We start from the raw sequence: 18,445 nt of genomic DNA on the forward strand, positions 1-18,445 counted from the left end.
TATAGAAGATATACATAAAGCACATACAGAAGTACGTAAATATATGAGTAGTAGATGAACATTAAACATGTTTTTAATTTTTTTTTTATCAAAACAATAATTATTTCCAAATCAATTTTCTTTTCAACTGATTCTGAACGATATTCTATATTGAAAAATAAAAATTTTGGGAAAACACCACTTTATTACTTTTATATTTCATATGAAAAAGTGAAGAAAACTAAAAAATGTTGACAAAATGTTGACAAAATGTTGCAATGGAAAATGTCGCTAGCCAAAAATGTTGCGAGAAATAAATGTTGCTAGCCAAAAATCTTGCAAATGAAAAATGTTGCTAAACACGTTATTTAAATGTTGCAATGAAAAATGTTGGTAGCCAAAAATGTTGCTCGAAATAAATGTTGCCAAACACGTTTTGTATCTAAATGTTGGCTAGTTTTTGATTTATGAAGCACGTGAAGGCCATTGGTACAAAAATGTATGTTGCTAATAATATCATATGCATAAATGGGTTGCAAATTCATCGTATATGTGGTTATAAAGCTCTCTTGAAATGTTGCTAATAACAAGAGATAATAGTAGTTTGTAAAAAAATGTCAAAATGGCTTATCAACCGCATTCTCTAAATGTGTTGAGATACAAAACCTGTAGTATATGAATGTATAAACAAAAATATCAGAAAATGTTAGTCTGGAAGTAAATCATGTTGGGGATCAAGTTGCTGAGGCAAAGCTGCACTTGTTGCATGCACAAATATTTGTGAAAAACGTCTAAAAAACTTGAAAAATAGAATTTAATTAAAATTATTTGAACTACAAATGTTATTTATGCATAAAAAAGTGAATTGAAGTGCTAGCAGCATATCAGAGTATGACTAAAATGGCAATTTACCGATGGAGATTGCACTGTTCGGTATATATATCTCAAACTACCTTCGCAGCTGAAGCAAATTTTTGAATTTTCCAGATTTAATATGAACTGAGTTATTAAAAAATTTGCTGTTTTTAAAAATTTATAAATGTAGAGCGATTTAATGGTAAAATGTATGAAGCATATTTACAGTTGTAGTAGGATTGTAATTGAAACAAAAAAAGCAAAATTGGCAAATTAAATATAAAATAAAGGACTACAAATACAAAGACTGTTAAGCAAGTCAAGTCAAAATATGATGAACAAATTCAAAATCGCTGAGTCGTATATTTAAGGAAAATTATATTGATGTACGAGTATTTGAACTTTTATTCGAGCAAAACATATGAACATATCAAACTCGTTATAGCTGATATTAAGAGGAATTTAAACGTTGTTAAAATGATAAAAATAAATGCGTCAAGTTTATATATGTAGAAATACATACATACATATGCATATGGTGAATAATATGATATTTAATATATGTGTGTGGTTAATCATTAGAATGTATACATATATGAAATAAAAAAACTGTAGCTATAAGAAAGGTCAACGAGTAAATGTCAATTGCAAATTCGGAAAAATATTTCAGTACTACGCAGTAAAAAATTAAAACGCGCTTTTTGAATTAATCTGAAACTGAAATGGAAGTGAGACGTTTTAATAGCTTTAGTTGATTAATTAGAAATAAAAAAAAATTGAAAAATGATAATAATTTAAATATTTTGCGGAAATAATTTAGTAAAAAGTTTTTTAAATATTTTATTCAAATCAAAATTTCTGAAATTATTTTGTATTAAATAAAATGAAAAAAAAATTATTATTCAAATTCATTAATTTCTTATATTTTTATTAATTTTTTTTTTTAATTTTTTAGATTTTTTTTTAATAAAATAATAGTGAGTATTTAGCATTGCCCCAAGGTGGCTCATAAAATTCAGTCAATACAAAAATCAGGAACTCAAATACAATAAAAACATCATTCACACATACATACACACGTATGAATGACGACGAACGCACAAAATTCAGTTTTCGAACTGAATACGAAAGTTCTTACAACGAATACGACAGTTTTTGCGAAGTTACATGATTTCAACGGTATTTATTATGAAAAACGCTTACGGTTTCGAAATGGACAACAATTGTTGCATAATTAATGCCGACCTAAATAAATTACGCGTACTTTTCTTTAGATATATGAAATTTATTAATTAATAAGAGTTTTCGAAGTTGAAATATACATGTTTCGAAAATATTCGAAATTATTGAAATTATATAATATGTATTATAATAAATGTAATGTGTGTTTAAATGTGCTGAAAATTTTTTAAATAATATTCGAAGTTAATATGGGATATATCAATGTATATGGGGAAGGTGAGGACTAACCAAAATATATATGTATAAGAAAAAGAAGTCTGGTGTTAAAAAATTACATATGGCAGCGTTATTTGTTTAATATAAATTAAGCAACAAATATCTCAAAACAAAAAATACAAATTTTGCGCGCCTAAAAGTATGCTACGTATATTGCAAATGTTCATTTATGCAATTTTATTGAACGAATATGATATACAAGAGATATTTTAGGCATGACTGCAGGCTGAAAGATGAAAATATTGTTTTAAAAATAACAAAAATAAATGACAAAGCATTAGCTATAAGCCAATATGGTTATATAATAGTTAAATAAATTTGCGAAAGCTTCAATTGCAGCTTCCATTATCGAAAGTAGCTAAGGAAGACTTAAAAAAACACACACACTCATAGAGACTTAGGCAAATTTGGCTGCGTCTCGTTTGTAGCAAAAGCTAGCTAAGTCTCTTTTGAGCGTTAAAAAAGCCAAAAAAAAAAAATAAATTTTTCTTTCCAATTGTTATTGCAAATGCGCAACAAAGACAAAAGCAAGGAAAGAGCAAAAAATAAGTAAATACATTTTAAAATATAAATGTGGAGTGTCAAATAAATGGAGTTAAATATACTATCTAAGTAAATTGATCTGAGTGTATTTGTATGTGTCTGTTTAAGAATTTATGAAAATGGCAAGCATTCTTTGGATGTATATGAATAAAGAATTAAAATACTGAAAGGTATTCTTTATACAATAAATTAATTTAGTTGACCTTTAACCTAATTAAGAAAGTTAACTATTTTCTAAGACTATAATAAATACTATTTGACTTGTAAATTCCTTGAAAATAATTTTTACAATCTCTATTGTGTTATTTTTATTTTTATTTTTTGTAAATATCATTTTTCTCATTTATCCAAAACTAACGTAGTAAATTGTGTTCAACTTCAGTTACAAATATTTATGAGGTTAAGTGAATAATTGGAATCATAATAAATTAATTGAATTATATTGCATCTTATGATATACAAACTTACATACATATATACATATGAATATATATATAAATATAAATAAATAATAAAATGTTACAAGTTATCGAACGTTAAAGTGTTCGTTTCAATTTATACTATGGAAGTGAAAACTGAAAAGTATGGTGAGGATTGTTAAGATTGATAAGAAGATATCAATTATCTATACGCTTTGAAATAGTTTTCCTCGGCATGTAGTGTCAACACTGCCAATGTGTTGTACTCAAATTGAAACGTGATTCTCCACTGACAGCATACTTTTACAATTTGAAGAAATTACTCATACGGCCCACCCCATAAAAGTTTCTACTGAAAGACGCACATTTACATCTTTGGAAAGTAAGAATAACGTCAACTCAAATTGTCTTGATTATAGAATATTTTCTTATGATTTGACGTGCAAAACAATGCGTTCACCAATGTTTGTTGAAGATATTATCAAGTTGGATATTATTACTGTGAAAATTCCCTTTCATTTGACACCAAAATCATCAAAATCGGTTCAAATTTGCCGGAGTTGTGATCATTCAAAGTCATTTGCTTTCCCACACTAACAACCTCTGCTCTGCTGGGCAGCGCAGCGCAGCTCCTCTGCTTTTCCGTGATTTTTGCGAAGTTCCAAATTGACGATTTCTACCAGGCGAACATAAATGGGGAGCAGGTGGATGCCAGAAAAAATTGGCTGGTACATGTAGATATATATATATATATATATTATGTGATTAAGTATGTAAGCGTCAGGTTGTTATATAATAGTATGTTCAAACATTTGGACCAACGGATATACCTTGGCAACGGAAATGCAATGAAAGTATATGGGCGAACCGGAACCGGAAATACAACTAGCACAATATTGAACCGGATGTATAAGATACAGGAAACGGAAGTCTTCAAACGGAAGCGGATGTGGAAACAACGGAAGTAGGTATTGACCGGAAGTTCAACAAATGAGCTAAATATTTTTATGCGCCAGAATCGGATACAATCGTGAGTATAGTTTACGACCAGTTCCAAAAACAGTGCTTCCGGTTACTACATGTCCGCCTTTTCCATATCAGCTTCCGTTGTGGCACTTCCGTTTCCTTTAAATGACATCCGGTTCAATATTGTGTCAATTACATTTCCGGTTCCGGTACCCCCATATCCTTCGATAGCATTTCCGTTACCCATATATGCATATCCGTTGGTCTATATGTTTACACATACTATAAGTACATATAGTATGTATATGCAGCTCACATACGCCGGCACATATATATTAGCACACCGACATACATATCTATATGTACCAGCCAATTTTTTCTGACATCCACCTGCTTTACAATTATGTTCGCCTGGTAGAAATCCTCAATTTGAAACATCGCAAAAATCTCATCTCTAAGCTGCGCTGCCCAGTTGGGCAGAGGTTGTTGGTGTGGGAGACCAAAAGACTTCGAATGGTCATAACTTCGGTAAATCTGAACCGATTTCGATGATTTTGGTGTCAAATGAAAGGGAATTTTCTCTGCTCATTCGTGGTGTGGAAAAAGTAATATTGTTTCCTGTCAATCAGTCAAATGATCACTTACGCTTACGTATGTTATGTGGTCTCAGCTTAACCACGCTTTCATTAATTACGACTAAATATCGATTTAGCGACAAAAAAACAACAACAACATCACCAACTAATGGCAGACAATCTTTTATTTAATATATTTACTTAATGCGCCAAAAAGCAAAAAGGAGAAACGAGTAGTGGATTCGGCTATTATCGCTTAAAGCGGTTTCTACGCCAAATTTACGTGTAAACACTATTTTGTTGTCATTAAAGACACTTCTGATTAGTCGTTAATCTAGTTAATAGCTGTAAGTGCACTTCACGCTAATGTATCAACTTCACACACACATACACACACGCTCATACACATAAAGAGAATAGCAAAATGTTCGCCTGTAATTCGCAGAAATCACAAAATTGTCTGCCTAAACACCTTCATCATCAGCCATCCATCCATCCGAAGCATCATCATCATCTTCATCACTGTGCGGCCGACTAAATGCCTGACTGCAGACGAGTGTGATTGCTTTTGAGGTAGTGATAATGGTTGGCGCTTTCATGCTGCCGAAAAGACATGTCACTCAGCACTTTGTGATACAGTCGCTTAGCCACAACAAACACAACTGTCACTCATTGTCTTCAAGCTTTTTCGTAGCTGGCATGACTATGCTTGAAACATATTGGTTAAATTGGTAGGCAGTTAAGTAGAGAGGCACTTTAATGAAAGTAAATTTACATTAGCAGGAGAGTTCATATCTGTAAGTCTCATTTCCAATATTGCTTCGATGAAGACTTTTATTGATCCCAAAATTGTTAAAATTAACGACTTCAGTATCAAAAATGGCCGGAGTAGATCGGTATAAATCCCCTTCTGAACCCTCCCCGAAAGTGTCGACTGGTAAAAGATATCACAATTTTAAATACGGTATTTTTGCAAAGTTCTGCTCGGATATCTTCACTAGTACTAACTTTATATATTATTAATTAAACTATTCAGACCGACTTCAGAGTTCTGGTATATGGGAAGCAGGCGTGGTTGTGAACCGATTTCATAACATATCATTGGGAAGCTCGAATAGTTTCGGAGATATGGTTTTTGACCCATAAGAGGGTGGAACCACGCCCAATTTAAAATTTGTATACCATTTTGACTGCAGCGTTTCTGTAACATCTTTGTAATGAAATTTATACTATATTTATATTAAAGCATTTTTAGTAGTTTTCAACATAACCTTTGTATAGGAGGTGGGCGCGGTTATAATCCGATTTCCTCCATTTTTGGACGACTAAAAGAAACGACTTTAGAAAGCTTGCACAGACGGACGGACGGACAGACAGACATCCGGATTTGAACTTTTCTCCTCACCCTGATCATTTTGATATATATAACGCTATATCTAACTCGTTTAGTTTTAGGACTTACAACCAACCGTTTTGTGAACAAAACTATAATACTCTCTTAGCAACTTTGGTGTGAGAGTATAAAAATGTAGCAATACTATGGACACAAAGAACACTGCATCAAGATGTTATGCGGCCCGTGCCCATGACCAGCCTGACTGGGGACCTTTAAATGGTCCAGTCTCGGAACCATTTGAGTATCTAACGATGGGAACATATAATTTTAGAAAATAAAAGAAAATTTGTATAGTACCAAATTAAAAATTTTATGGTGATGAGGTTATATTTTGTCCTCATCTCCTATATTCAAAAGACGTTGAATACTCAAGCATTTTTTTTTTCAAGAATTTTATCAAACACTACTTTCAACTCTCAAACACATACAAAAATTATTATTTTTTCACAATTTCATTAAGCTTAGTCTGCAAGTCATGAGTGATACATATATGCTTGTGGAAACGGTAACTTTATACTTTGCAAAATAATTTTCACAAAATTTCAAATATTTGAAATCCCACATCAATGCAACAACAACAACACATGCATTTAAATTTAAAACCGAAATGTTTCTGGTTACTTTTGCCACACCCACACACTCACACACGCAGAGTAAAGTACATGCAACAACACAATTCCAGATAAAATCTAACGAAAAGCGCAACTTTTTCAAGTGTTTTTCATATGAAGAAGCGTAAGAGTATGTGAGTGTGGGTGTGTGAGTGCGTGTGTGGGGCTGTAAATGCGCTCACGTTGGCAGATAAGTAAGCAAAAAGTTTCGGCAACAAATTGTTTACAAATACCATTTCAAGCTGAAATTTCCCACACACACTGGCATACACTCTGCATTTACATTTAAAAAAATATGCGTGTGTGTGTGCGGCTTTCAAAAATTGTTGAAGTTTACCAAGCATTTCTGCCGAACGATTTTAAATTTGCAAAAAATCGCGGCTTTTCCCTGTGACAGTTGAAACGAGTTGATTTTGGAGCAAATGAAAAATGGTAAATTCACATTGGGAAGTCGCTTTGAATGCAAAAGCGAAGTGGAATATATCGAATGAAAACAATCAAAAAATACTTACAAATATATTTGCATAAGCGCCAGCAAATTGAAGTGCATTTATAGCGCAATATCATTTCTATATGTTAAACATATATATATATATATATATATATATATACCCACACACATATACATATATACTTATAGACACATACATATATCAATCGTCCTGATAGCGCAATCGTCCAATGAAGTTATAGAATATTTCATTTCGCGATTTTCCCGTGACAAATGTGACAAAGCACAGCGCACAGAATCAATAATTGCATGTGAATCGCTTCAGCAAGTGAAGTGTAGGTCAATTGGGAAATGTGAAGCAATTTTGCTGGCATGCCACAATCGTATCGCACAACTGATTAATTTATTTCACTTTCGAAATGCAGATAATAAAATAGTGATTGAATTTGAGTAGAACAAAATGAAAAGAATACGACATTTGCTCCTACAAGCGTTTAAATGCAAATTTATTCGCTGAAATCATACAACAACTTTATATTTGCAGTAAATTTGAAAAGCAATTTTGAAAAATTTTATTAATTTTTACTCAATTTATATAAAATTAAATTAAAATTAATTCAAATTTTTATATAAATTATACAAGGCTTATATCGTTTTTAGACAGGAGCTTATTGATCAATTAACCGGCCTCTGCTCGATTAAAACGCTCATTAAGATCGATTAACCATACAAAATAAAATCCACATTTATTAATAATTGAATTTTAATCGACTTGCAACTCTGCGACAAAGACGTACGATATACGTTCTTTGTCTGCGATTGACTGAATTTTTTGATAAAAAAGCTACGGTAGTGTCGCTGCTAAAAATATTAATGAGCTTACCAACTTCTTATGAAATGCAAAAACAAAAATGTAACAGCTGATCGGTTATCGAGTAGCCGGCTGTGCGAAAGGCAACAAATGGTTTCTCAATAAAAATTTTAATTGATCAATTAATTTTGCTGTCTAAAAACGCTATTAGTCCATAAAATCGCATTGAGCCAAGTACAATTAGGATGGATCAAGAAGATGTCGGACGGGTCCAAATCTAGTGAATGGAAAATAATTCTTTTATCGAATGGGCCCATTGTTTTTTTACATACGGCATAGGAGCAGTCCATTAATTCATCATAGAAAGAATCCTGTGACTGTTTGTCCATCATCAGATAGTCAATGCACATTACACCTTGTAAATCTCAGAAAAGAGTGATCACAATTTCTTCAAAAAAATAAGAGACTATTCGGCTTCTTTAGAGTTTCTACTTTTTGGAGAGAGAGTTCATATCGATAAAATAAGTGTGTGACTTCGATGTTGGATTAAGATATAATTTTAGCTTTTGCCGCTTAAATGTGAAGTCTGTTTGTCTTTTAAATTCTTACATGAGCTGAGTTCAGTCCGGCGTCTTGGCGTGTACTCGTGGTACGATGTTTCGAATCCCTCTTACAAGTTACATGTATTTAAAAAAATCGATTTTTTTGTTTTATTAAATTTCTACAACATCTCTAATGTATATTGTATAGTATAGTATTATAAGTAAGGTAAGGAGTTTTGTAGACACAGTCTGAAGAAGTTCGAAGAAGCGCACTCCAGCGTGACTTGATTGCCAATCAAAACGTTTTTCCCAAATAGGTGTTTTCACAATCGGTTGTCAAGATTTCTCGAGAACTACTCAACCGATCTTAAGGGGTTATATACCTTTCGGCATGTGAAAATTGAAGATTTTTTTGCTATTTTTGTTGGTATTTTACATTATATATTTCTAAAAATTGATTAGAAAATTCGGTAAATTGTGACGTCCATGGCCCATGTTCGGTTACGCGTCGTTTTACACACGCTTGTGGTGAGCACGATAAATCAAGAACAGCTTCTCTAAAATACATTAACTAACAAAACACTGTTAGTTTGTAGTATTCTTTCGATCGTGAACGAATGGCCTCGCTTAAAAAATTATAAACGAAAATCGCGTACAATTTTTCAAAAATATCGATTTTGGATATTCTCAAAATTTAGTTTTCCATCCAAAAACATATTAATTTTCTTCCTAATTAAATTTCTTTCGTTCACGGACTAGTCATTGTTAATATAAACAACAACTGAATTTCAGAACAATCGGTAAAATGTCTTTCGAGAAATCATGCTCACCGTTAAGGCAGTTTTAAAAAAATAGAATTTCGAGATAATCGAGCTCAAAGTTTAATTTCGTTCGTTTGTTTATAAAGACCTATAACTTTGGTTCTATAACTCCAATAGCGCTTGAAGGATATTCTTAAAAGTATATATATATATATATTTGGCGTAGGAACCGCTTTAAGCGATTCCGAATCCACCAGAGCGCGCCACTCATTCCTCCTTTTTGCTTTTTGGCGCCAACTGGAAACTGGCGCCAGCCAGGTCACTTTGCACTTGGTCTTTCCACCGGAGTGGAGGTCGTCCTCTTCCGCGGCTTCCTCCAGCGGGTACTGCATCGAATACTTTCAGAGCTGGAGTGTTTTCTTCCATCCGTACAACATGACCTAGCCAGCGTAGCCGCTGTCTTTTTATTTGCTGAACTATGTCAATGTCGTCGTATAAATCGTACAGCTCATCGTTCCATCGTCTGCGGTATTCGCCGTTGCCAATGTTTAGAGGACCATAAATCTTGCGCAAAACCTTTCTCTCGAAAACCCCAAGAGTCGTCTCATCGGATGTTGTCATCGTCCACGCTTCAGCGCCATACATCAGGACGGGAATAATGAGCGACTTATAGAGTTTGATTTTGGTTCGTCGAGAGAGGACTTTACTTTTCAATTGCCTACTCAGTCCAAAGTAGCACCTGTTGGCAAGAGTGATTCTGCGTTGGATTTCAAGGCTGACATTGTTGGTGTTGTTAATGCTGGTTCCCAGATAAACGAAATTATCTACAACTTCAAAGTTATGACTGTCAAAAGTGACGTGGGAGCCAAGGCGCGAGTGCGCTGACTGTTTGTTTGATGACAGGAGATATTTCGTCTTGTCCTCATTCACCACCAGACCCATAAGCTTCGCTTCTTTATTTAGTCTGGAAAACGCAGAACAAACGGCGCGGTTGTTGCTTCCGATGATATCAATATCATCGGCATACGCCAGGAGCTGTACACTCTTGTAGAAGATTGTACCCTCTCTATTTAGTTCTGCAGCTCGTATTATTTTTTCCACAAATAGATTGAAGAAGTCGCACGATAGTGAGTCACCCTGTCTGAAGCCTCGTTTGGTATCGAACGGCTCGGAGAGGTCCTTCCCGATCCTGACGGAGCTTTTGGTGTTGCTCAACGTCAGCTTACATAGCCGTATTAGTTTTGCAGGGATACCAAATTCAGACATCGCGGCATAAAGACAGCTTAAAGCTTCTTAAAAGTATACATTTTGAAAAAATGACATAAATTTTTTTTCGAATTTTTCGACCCCTTAATGAAATTTTAATGAAGTTTTCAATATACAATTCACAAGCCTTTTTAATTAGTACTTTCTTTTCGTGAAAAAATCTGCCTAAAATTTAATTTTATTTTTTTGCTTCGTCCAAATTCTAGTTTAAAACATAAACACTTATTTTTTTTATTTTCTCAGTAGATAATCCTGATAGGAGTTATGCTGTCAACGGACCTTCTTCCCCGAGGGTTCGCAGGAAATGACGTCAAAATGGGTTGATTATCATTTCAAAAACAAGCGTTGAATTATATGATAGGTAGCGTGGCTAGATTCTTTTTTGAGCTACAAAACCTTCTATCCTATATACTTTGGCAGTTATGTATATTTTTTCTAACGAATTTTGCTAATTACTTTCAGAACACCCACTTATAAGTATCACATCCAAGAGAGACAAAAGTTATCGGTCTAACACCTCCGCCCAAGACTCTGTTCTCTGCTGCTTTTGTAGTAACCGAAAGTTAAATATCCTAAGAAATAACATTGTACTTTTAAAACTCCTTAGATAAATTTAAGACCTTTTTTAAAGTATATTTTTAGTCGCGGGTAATTTTCAGTAGAAACTGAAATTTTTCTTAACAAGAAAAAATAATTTACCTGCTCAAAAATTGTTCAAGCGCAGATAGTGTCAGTGGAGAAGACAGAGAGATTGCAATTTTATCTCAAGGTCACTAAATTTTTCATTTCATGCACATCAACAAAGCTGTGGCGTTCAAAATAACTTCTAGGAAATTATTCTGCGTGAAAATACGTGGTTTGGGCACTTGATTGCTGTTTTTATTTCTGGGCAACTTTGTTGTTGGTTTCTTAAGATGCAAGAAAAACACGGCTACACACGACTGCGCACACTTGGCAAATACATACATATATGTATGTACAAAGCACACAAACACCACACCACTTTGTTGCTAATGCCGCTGCTAACAATTGTTTGTTTTGCTTTGCTTTTTCCTCATTTTTCTTCCGGTTTACTTTTGTGTTTGGCAACACCAAATATTTCGCAGTCGTGCGTGCAACTCTTTACACTTTGCTTTAAAAATCTTTTCGCGTTTTTTGGGTCATTCGTGCCTGGCCCCACAACGGGTTTGTGGGGGGTTGGGTAAAGAGTGAAATCGAAAGCTTCCTTTAACGGTTTATTTATAGTCGTGCAACTCAAAGGATTTCCTCTAAAGACACACGCTTCCTTTTACACGCTCTTCACATTCGTGTGAAGCGCTATTTGTATTTACATATGTAAACGAAATCAAAATATTGTGGCAGCTTCGTGCTCTTCTTGCGAGAACCCTTTGGTTGGGAAAGGCATGTGTTTTTTGTATTTCTTTTACTCTCAAAAAAGGAAATTCGTTATTTCTGGGTCATTTCAACTCTGGAAAGGTGCTGTGGATTGAAACCTTGCGCAATATATTACGGTAGTATTTTGTTCAATGTCATTGCAATACATTCATGAAGAGGTGAAACAGTTGATGATATGTTCTTTAATAAGTTGAAGGCAGTTGCCAAGCTTCATAGAAGAGTATTAATTAAAATTAGTCTTTGGGGCTACAGGGATAAGATTCAAACAGTTTCTTGACGACCAGCTTAAATCGTTCACAATCCACATCCCAACCTCATTAAACCGAAACTCAACTACTCTAAAACCAAAAAAAAAAAAAAATTAAAAAAAAAATCAGTTTCGAGGAATTAGTGAATATAAAACCGTGTTGGAAAATTCGTCAAAAAATGTTTCAAATGTTATTAATATCTTAACCCTTAAATGCTTGGCGTACCATAATGGTACATGTGATTTAAGGCAATTAAGGCTTCGTAATTCGATGAAATTAATCTGCATCGCAGTTTGGTTTACTCACAGTAGTTAGTCATCTCGGTCCGATTCTGTTCTTATTGTTATATGATTCTTAATGATATACCTGCCGTATTATATGCGGACGATGTAAAACTTTTTATTATTATTAAATCATATACTTCTTATAACGATAGAACTGAGTTACAATCGGACTTAAATAATTTAGTTACTTGGTGTCACAAAAATGATATGCCCTGAATCTTGAATAATGTAAAACGATGTGCTTTTCCCGTAGATTTGTTGATCCTTCTCACTATGTAATAAATAATTTCAGTTTAGAGCAAGTATCTAGCTTTGTTTATTTAGGAGTTACTATGGACCCTAAACTAAATTTTAATTCTCATATAAATTCAATAGTCGTAAAAGCTAAAGGTGCTCTTAGCTTTGTTAAACGTTGGCCTAAAGAATTTAGTGATCCGTATATTACTAAAATTCTTTTTACAACATTAGTAATGTTGGAGTATGGTTCTGTGGTATGGCATCCTAGTTACAATACCCATTCTGATAAGCTAGAGTCCGTTCAAAAACAATTTTTACTTTTTGCTTTAGGTCACTTACATTGGTATTCTAGATTGAATCTTCCTCCGTATACTAGTCGTTTAAAACTTATAAATCTAAACACACTCACTAGTCGTAGGGGAATGCTAGTCATAATATTTCTAGTAAAACTTCTGATTGGTTCAGTTTGTAGCAATTTCCTTTTTTCTGATATCAAGTTTATTGTCACATTTCGTTCTTCTAGGCAGTTTAGACCATTACTTTTAAAATGTTCGCGAACAAACTTTGAGTTAAACGAACCATTCCGCCAAATATGTTATGATTTTAATTCTCATTCCAGCACATTTGACTTGTCTGAACCGATCTTTAGCATCAAAAAAACTATTTTGTCTTCGCTTAATAAGTAACATTAAAAATGTTTAATTAACCTTTTGTTTTTGTAAATTTTAAATCTTAGCTGTGAAATTTTTCTTTCTGTAGCTCAGCTGTTTGAGATCTCGACGCTTAAAAAACTCTTGCCTTTCATGACATTCGCCAAATTCCGCTCGTTTAGGCTAATCGTTTGGGTTTATAATAATAAGCAGCTTTCCAAATAAACTGAAGCGGATGGAAATCGATGGAGTTTGGCTTGTGACTGAAAAGGTTTTAAATAGATAGAAATAGAATATTTTGAACGTCTGATTTTATGCTTGGAACCCAATCTCTATATTTAACTTTCCACAAGTTCTTGTTGTGGGTTTATTTGCAAAGCAAAGAGTTTGCCAAAAATTTTCGGGATATTGACGAGCTTAAAGTACAATACCTTTTTTTGTTTCAATAATATAATTTCATTACTGTATCTACCCTCAAAAACACCAAAATGTACTCTCCTATGCAATCAACATCCTTAGGCACCTACGTTGCTATGCTGTTTATTTGTCAAAATCAGCACCAAATGCGGTCATAATTAGCCGGTGTTTGTGTATTTGTTAAATATGTGCTTCACTAGAAAGGAAAATTAACATTCTTAATGTTCTGGATTCATTTGAAAATACACTCATATATAGTATATATACATACAAAGAAATAACATTCATATGGGTATGCCAACAAACGGAAAAGTCATTAACACAAACACACACTGCCAATTTATATACTTTCGAGTACATAACGCACATATTCACATTACCATTAAGTGCACTTATGCTATTTTACGCATACTTACCAGACCCACTGTACATAACCACGCATAGAAATGGCATAGTAAAATCTGCATTTTTTTTGCACAACATAAAAGCGGCAGCTTCGAGCATGACGATAATAAAGATAACACGATGATTATGCTTTTTAATAAACTTTTTTATGAAGTGACAAACGCAGGCGCCAGCATGGATTATATAAAGAAGAGAAGGTGTGTGTGTGTGAGTGCAAAAAGTGTCGACTTGTGAATGAATGCGCGAATGCAAATGACATTTGTGGCGAATGCGGAAAATCTCATTAAAAACACCATATGCCACAATGCGGAATTCGGCACGCAGGATGGCAAAAAATACCAAAAGAACAAAAGAGATGAAGCAGAGAATTTTTCTAAGTTTTTGTTAGAGTATAAATGCCTACTAAATTTAATAAAAAATTAAACTTTTTTTTTAATTTTTTTTCTTAGCAAAAATTTAAACGGTCTGCTCAGCCAGCTGTTCCTCGACACTTTAAAGTCACAAACAACACTTAAATCTAATTTTATGCGCACACAATTAAATTAAGGAAGTCAGGCAGTCATATCCTGATACCAGCCAGTGATGCGCCTCAGGCATTCGTGTGGGCGTGCGTGAGTGTGTGTGTGTTTGTGCTGAGCAGTTAATTTTAGACATTTTAAATTAATTTGAGCGCTTACATGTGCCAGCACTTATGACTTCCGAAAGTTGTTTAAAATTAAAAAAAATGAACGCAGGAAAATGTGAAAAGTAAACATTTTAATAATTCAGGTAATATTTATGCATTTTAGGCACTTCATGCTGCCGCCTACAATCGTTCGCACTCCTCCAGTGACTTCTCTTAAATATAAGCACACATTCTTTGCGGTGCCGCGCTTCTGGATTTTTTGCCTTCTTGAATTTTATTTCATTTTGTAGTCTGTCTTGACATTTTCGCGCACATTTTTCTAAGCGCTGTCATCAATCTTCGTCAGCATAGCGCCGGCGTCGACAAGCCATGTACATACTTTCATGGGCATAAAAGAAGCGCTTACAATTTGGTATATATACTTTTAAGATGCTATGTATGCTATGTATTCTATGTGTGACAGCATTTCTTCTCAAAAACTCAAAAATTGGGCGATAAACCGCTATTTAGAGAATTTATTAAATAAAATTATTTCTAACTAACTAATAGCGTTTTTAGACAGGAGCTAATTGATTAATTAACCGGCCTCTGCTCCATTAAAACACTAATTTAGATCGATTTACCATACAAAATAAAAATCTACATTTATTTATTAATTGCATTTTAATCGACTTGAAAATCAAACGCAACTCTGCGACAAAGACGTACGATATACATTCTTTGTCTGAGATTGGCTGAATTTTTTGTTAAAAAAAACTACATTAGACAAAAATGTATAACAGCTGATCGGTTACCGAGTAGCCGGCAGTATAAAAGGCAAAAACGGGTTTCTCAATAAAAATTTTAATTGATCACTTAAATTGGTTGTCTAAAAACGCTGTAACCCGGCGAACGGCAAATCGTCTACCAAAAGAATGCTTAAAGTTTTGCGAAAACACAATTAAAATGTGGAACTTTTCAAGTCTTTGCATAAGAACGTACTCTGGCGGTCATTTCGATAAAAATAATTTATAAAGTTATTAACCCCGAAACATCACAAAACAGTCTTGTAAATCAAAATTCCATTTAATAAAATAAAAAAAAACACGTTTCAAATCGGCGTAGAAAAACTGAGAAATAACTTTTCCTTATTCCTTATATGATTTCATGCCGATTTCAGCGACGTTTTATGAATAATTATCATATCAATTACACAGCCACACAAAAAAATTTTTTTTACCTGGGAGTTTTTGGTGTCTTTGATTTCGAATCCGAGGTCCAGGATTTGGACATAATCCCAGAAAACCAATATGGCGGACAGCATTTTAAAACATAATCATAATCACTTAAAACTTGTTACTAGGGGTTTTCGGGGTCACTGATTACGAACCCGAAGTCGGTTTCAAAAAAATTTAGAATGGCTTCTGAACAATATTTTATAGTACCTAATTGAAGCTTTTTTAAAACCGATAAAAATTTTTGTTGTTATACATAATTTAAGGCCAAAATCGATTTTTTTAGAAGTACATTTCGCGTATTCCTTCGATTAATTACAAGATTATAAATTATTTTAACGAAATCCGTTTAATTTTTTCATTTCAGATGATCCACTTCAGAGTTATAGTGGCAAAACGCCTTTTTTGGGTGGGGTTCCAAGAGATCAGCTGCAAAAACTTATTCAATACTCTTCAAAGTTGCCATAGTATGTGTACAAATTCTTAGAAGTTTCTTCAGGTCAAAATGTTTGAAAAACCTCATTTCTTAGGGCTCCTAACTAGATGTAACCCATTAATACCGATTTTGACATATAAATTTTATATTATTTGATAAATAATCATGCCGATATATATTTAGGAGCTTCCTCAATACAATAAACTAGTTGAAATGTGACCGGAGGCCTCGATTTCCTTTACTGATTTCATTGGAAAAAGTGTGAAGAAACAGCAGTAAAGAAAGTGATAGAATACGGTAATGTTACTTCGATTGTATTTGTAGTCTTTATTGATAAGTCTTTATATAATAATAGTACAAAAATAAAAAAATTAAAATATTGAAAAATAAAATAAAAATATATTTGGTTTGTATAATATTGAAAGTTTTTAAAATAATTAAAAATTAAAAAAAAAATAAATATAATAAAATAAATTATATTATTGAATAAAAATAATCTAAGTAACCGCTGAAGGAGCTACATATTTATATTTCCGGCTTTTCAACACTCTTATACCACTGTGTCTCAGTTTTTTAACCAACGTTTGTGGGTCTTTCCTTCCTTGCTGTGCCTATTTGTGTATATCTAAGCTAATATACTTACGTATATATGAGTATAAGCCCCATCGGTTGAATGGTTGGCAGCTTATATAAATAATAGCTAAAAGTGTTGAATAATTATGTGCTTTAGCTGCAAACAAAAAATGTGTGCCTTGATTAAGGAATTTTTCCTTTACATATTATATAAAAAGCTTAAAGGACCGTATTAAGGAAGTTAAGAGAATTTCGAGAAAAAATTCATTCAAGGCAATGTTACTGATTTTAACTATATATATGTGTGTATATGCATGTTATGATTAGTGTTGTAATGATTATCAAAACGATTCATTTCTATTACACCAGAAAAGCAAATTCCATGTATATGTCTAGAGGTGTTCAATGGTGTGAAGAATAGTATAAAAATTTGACCAAAGCTTTATCGTTAAATTTTTTGTTGTAAGTTGTGGTAAAGCAGAGAAAAGTTCAAGCATTTTTTTAGGTGTTGCCATATAAAGTATACAATTGAAATTCACTAATTTGAATCACCATAATTCACAAGGCAACTTCGAGTTAGAGAGACTTCGAGAAATTTGAAACTATTAAACTTTGAGTTCTACTAATGAAATTTGACTTCTATTGTCAATTCAGAGTTATGGATGACTTCGAGCTATAGAAGTTCAAGTTACGGAAGTTCAACTGTATTACATTTTGTTAAAATCTTGTTTCTCACATATTTCTATTATGAATTATTTTTGGTTAATAAATAGTCATAATGAATTCAATTAAATATCTTTGGACACATCAACACTTTAATTACCAAATAAAATAATTACATATACATAAAGGGTGATTTTTTAAGAGCTTGATAACTTTTTTTAAAAAAAAAACGCATAAAATTTGCAAAATCTCATCGGTTCTTTATTTGAAACGTTAGATTGGTTCATGACATTTACTTTTTGAGGATAATTTCATTTAAATGTTGACCGCGGCTGCGTCTTAGGTGGTCCATTCGGAAAGTCCAATTTTGGGCAACTTTTTCGAGCATTTCGGCCGGAATAGCCCGAATTTCTTCGGAAATGTTGTCTTCCAAAGCTGGAATAGTTGCTGGCTTATTTCTGTAGACTTTAGACTTGACGTAGCCCCACAAAAAATAGTCTAAAGGCGTTAAATCGCATGATCTTGGTGGCCAACTTACGGGTCCATTTCTTGAGATGAATTGTTCTCCGAAGTTTTCCCTCAAAATGGCCATAGAATCGCGAGCTGTGTGGCATGTAGCGCCATCTTGTTGAAACCACATGTCAACCAAGTTCAGTTCTTCCATT

Source organism: Zeugodacus cucurbitae, chromosome 5, assembly GCF_028554725.1.
Source record: "Zeugodacus cucurbitae isolate PBARC_wt_2022May chromosome 5, idZeuCucr1.2, whole genome shotgun sequence".
Lineage (NCBI taxonomy): Eukaryota > Metazoa > Arthropoda > Insecta > Diptera > Tephritidae > Zeugodacus > Zeugodacus cucurbitae.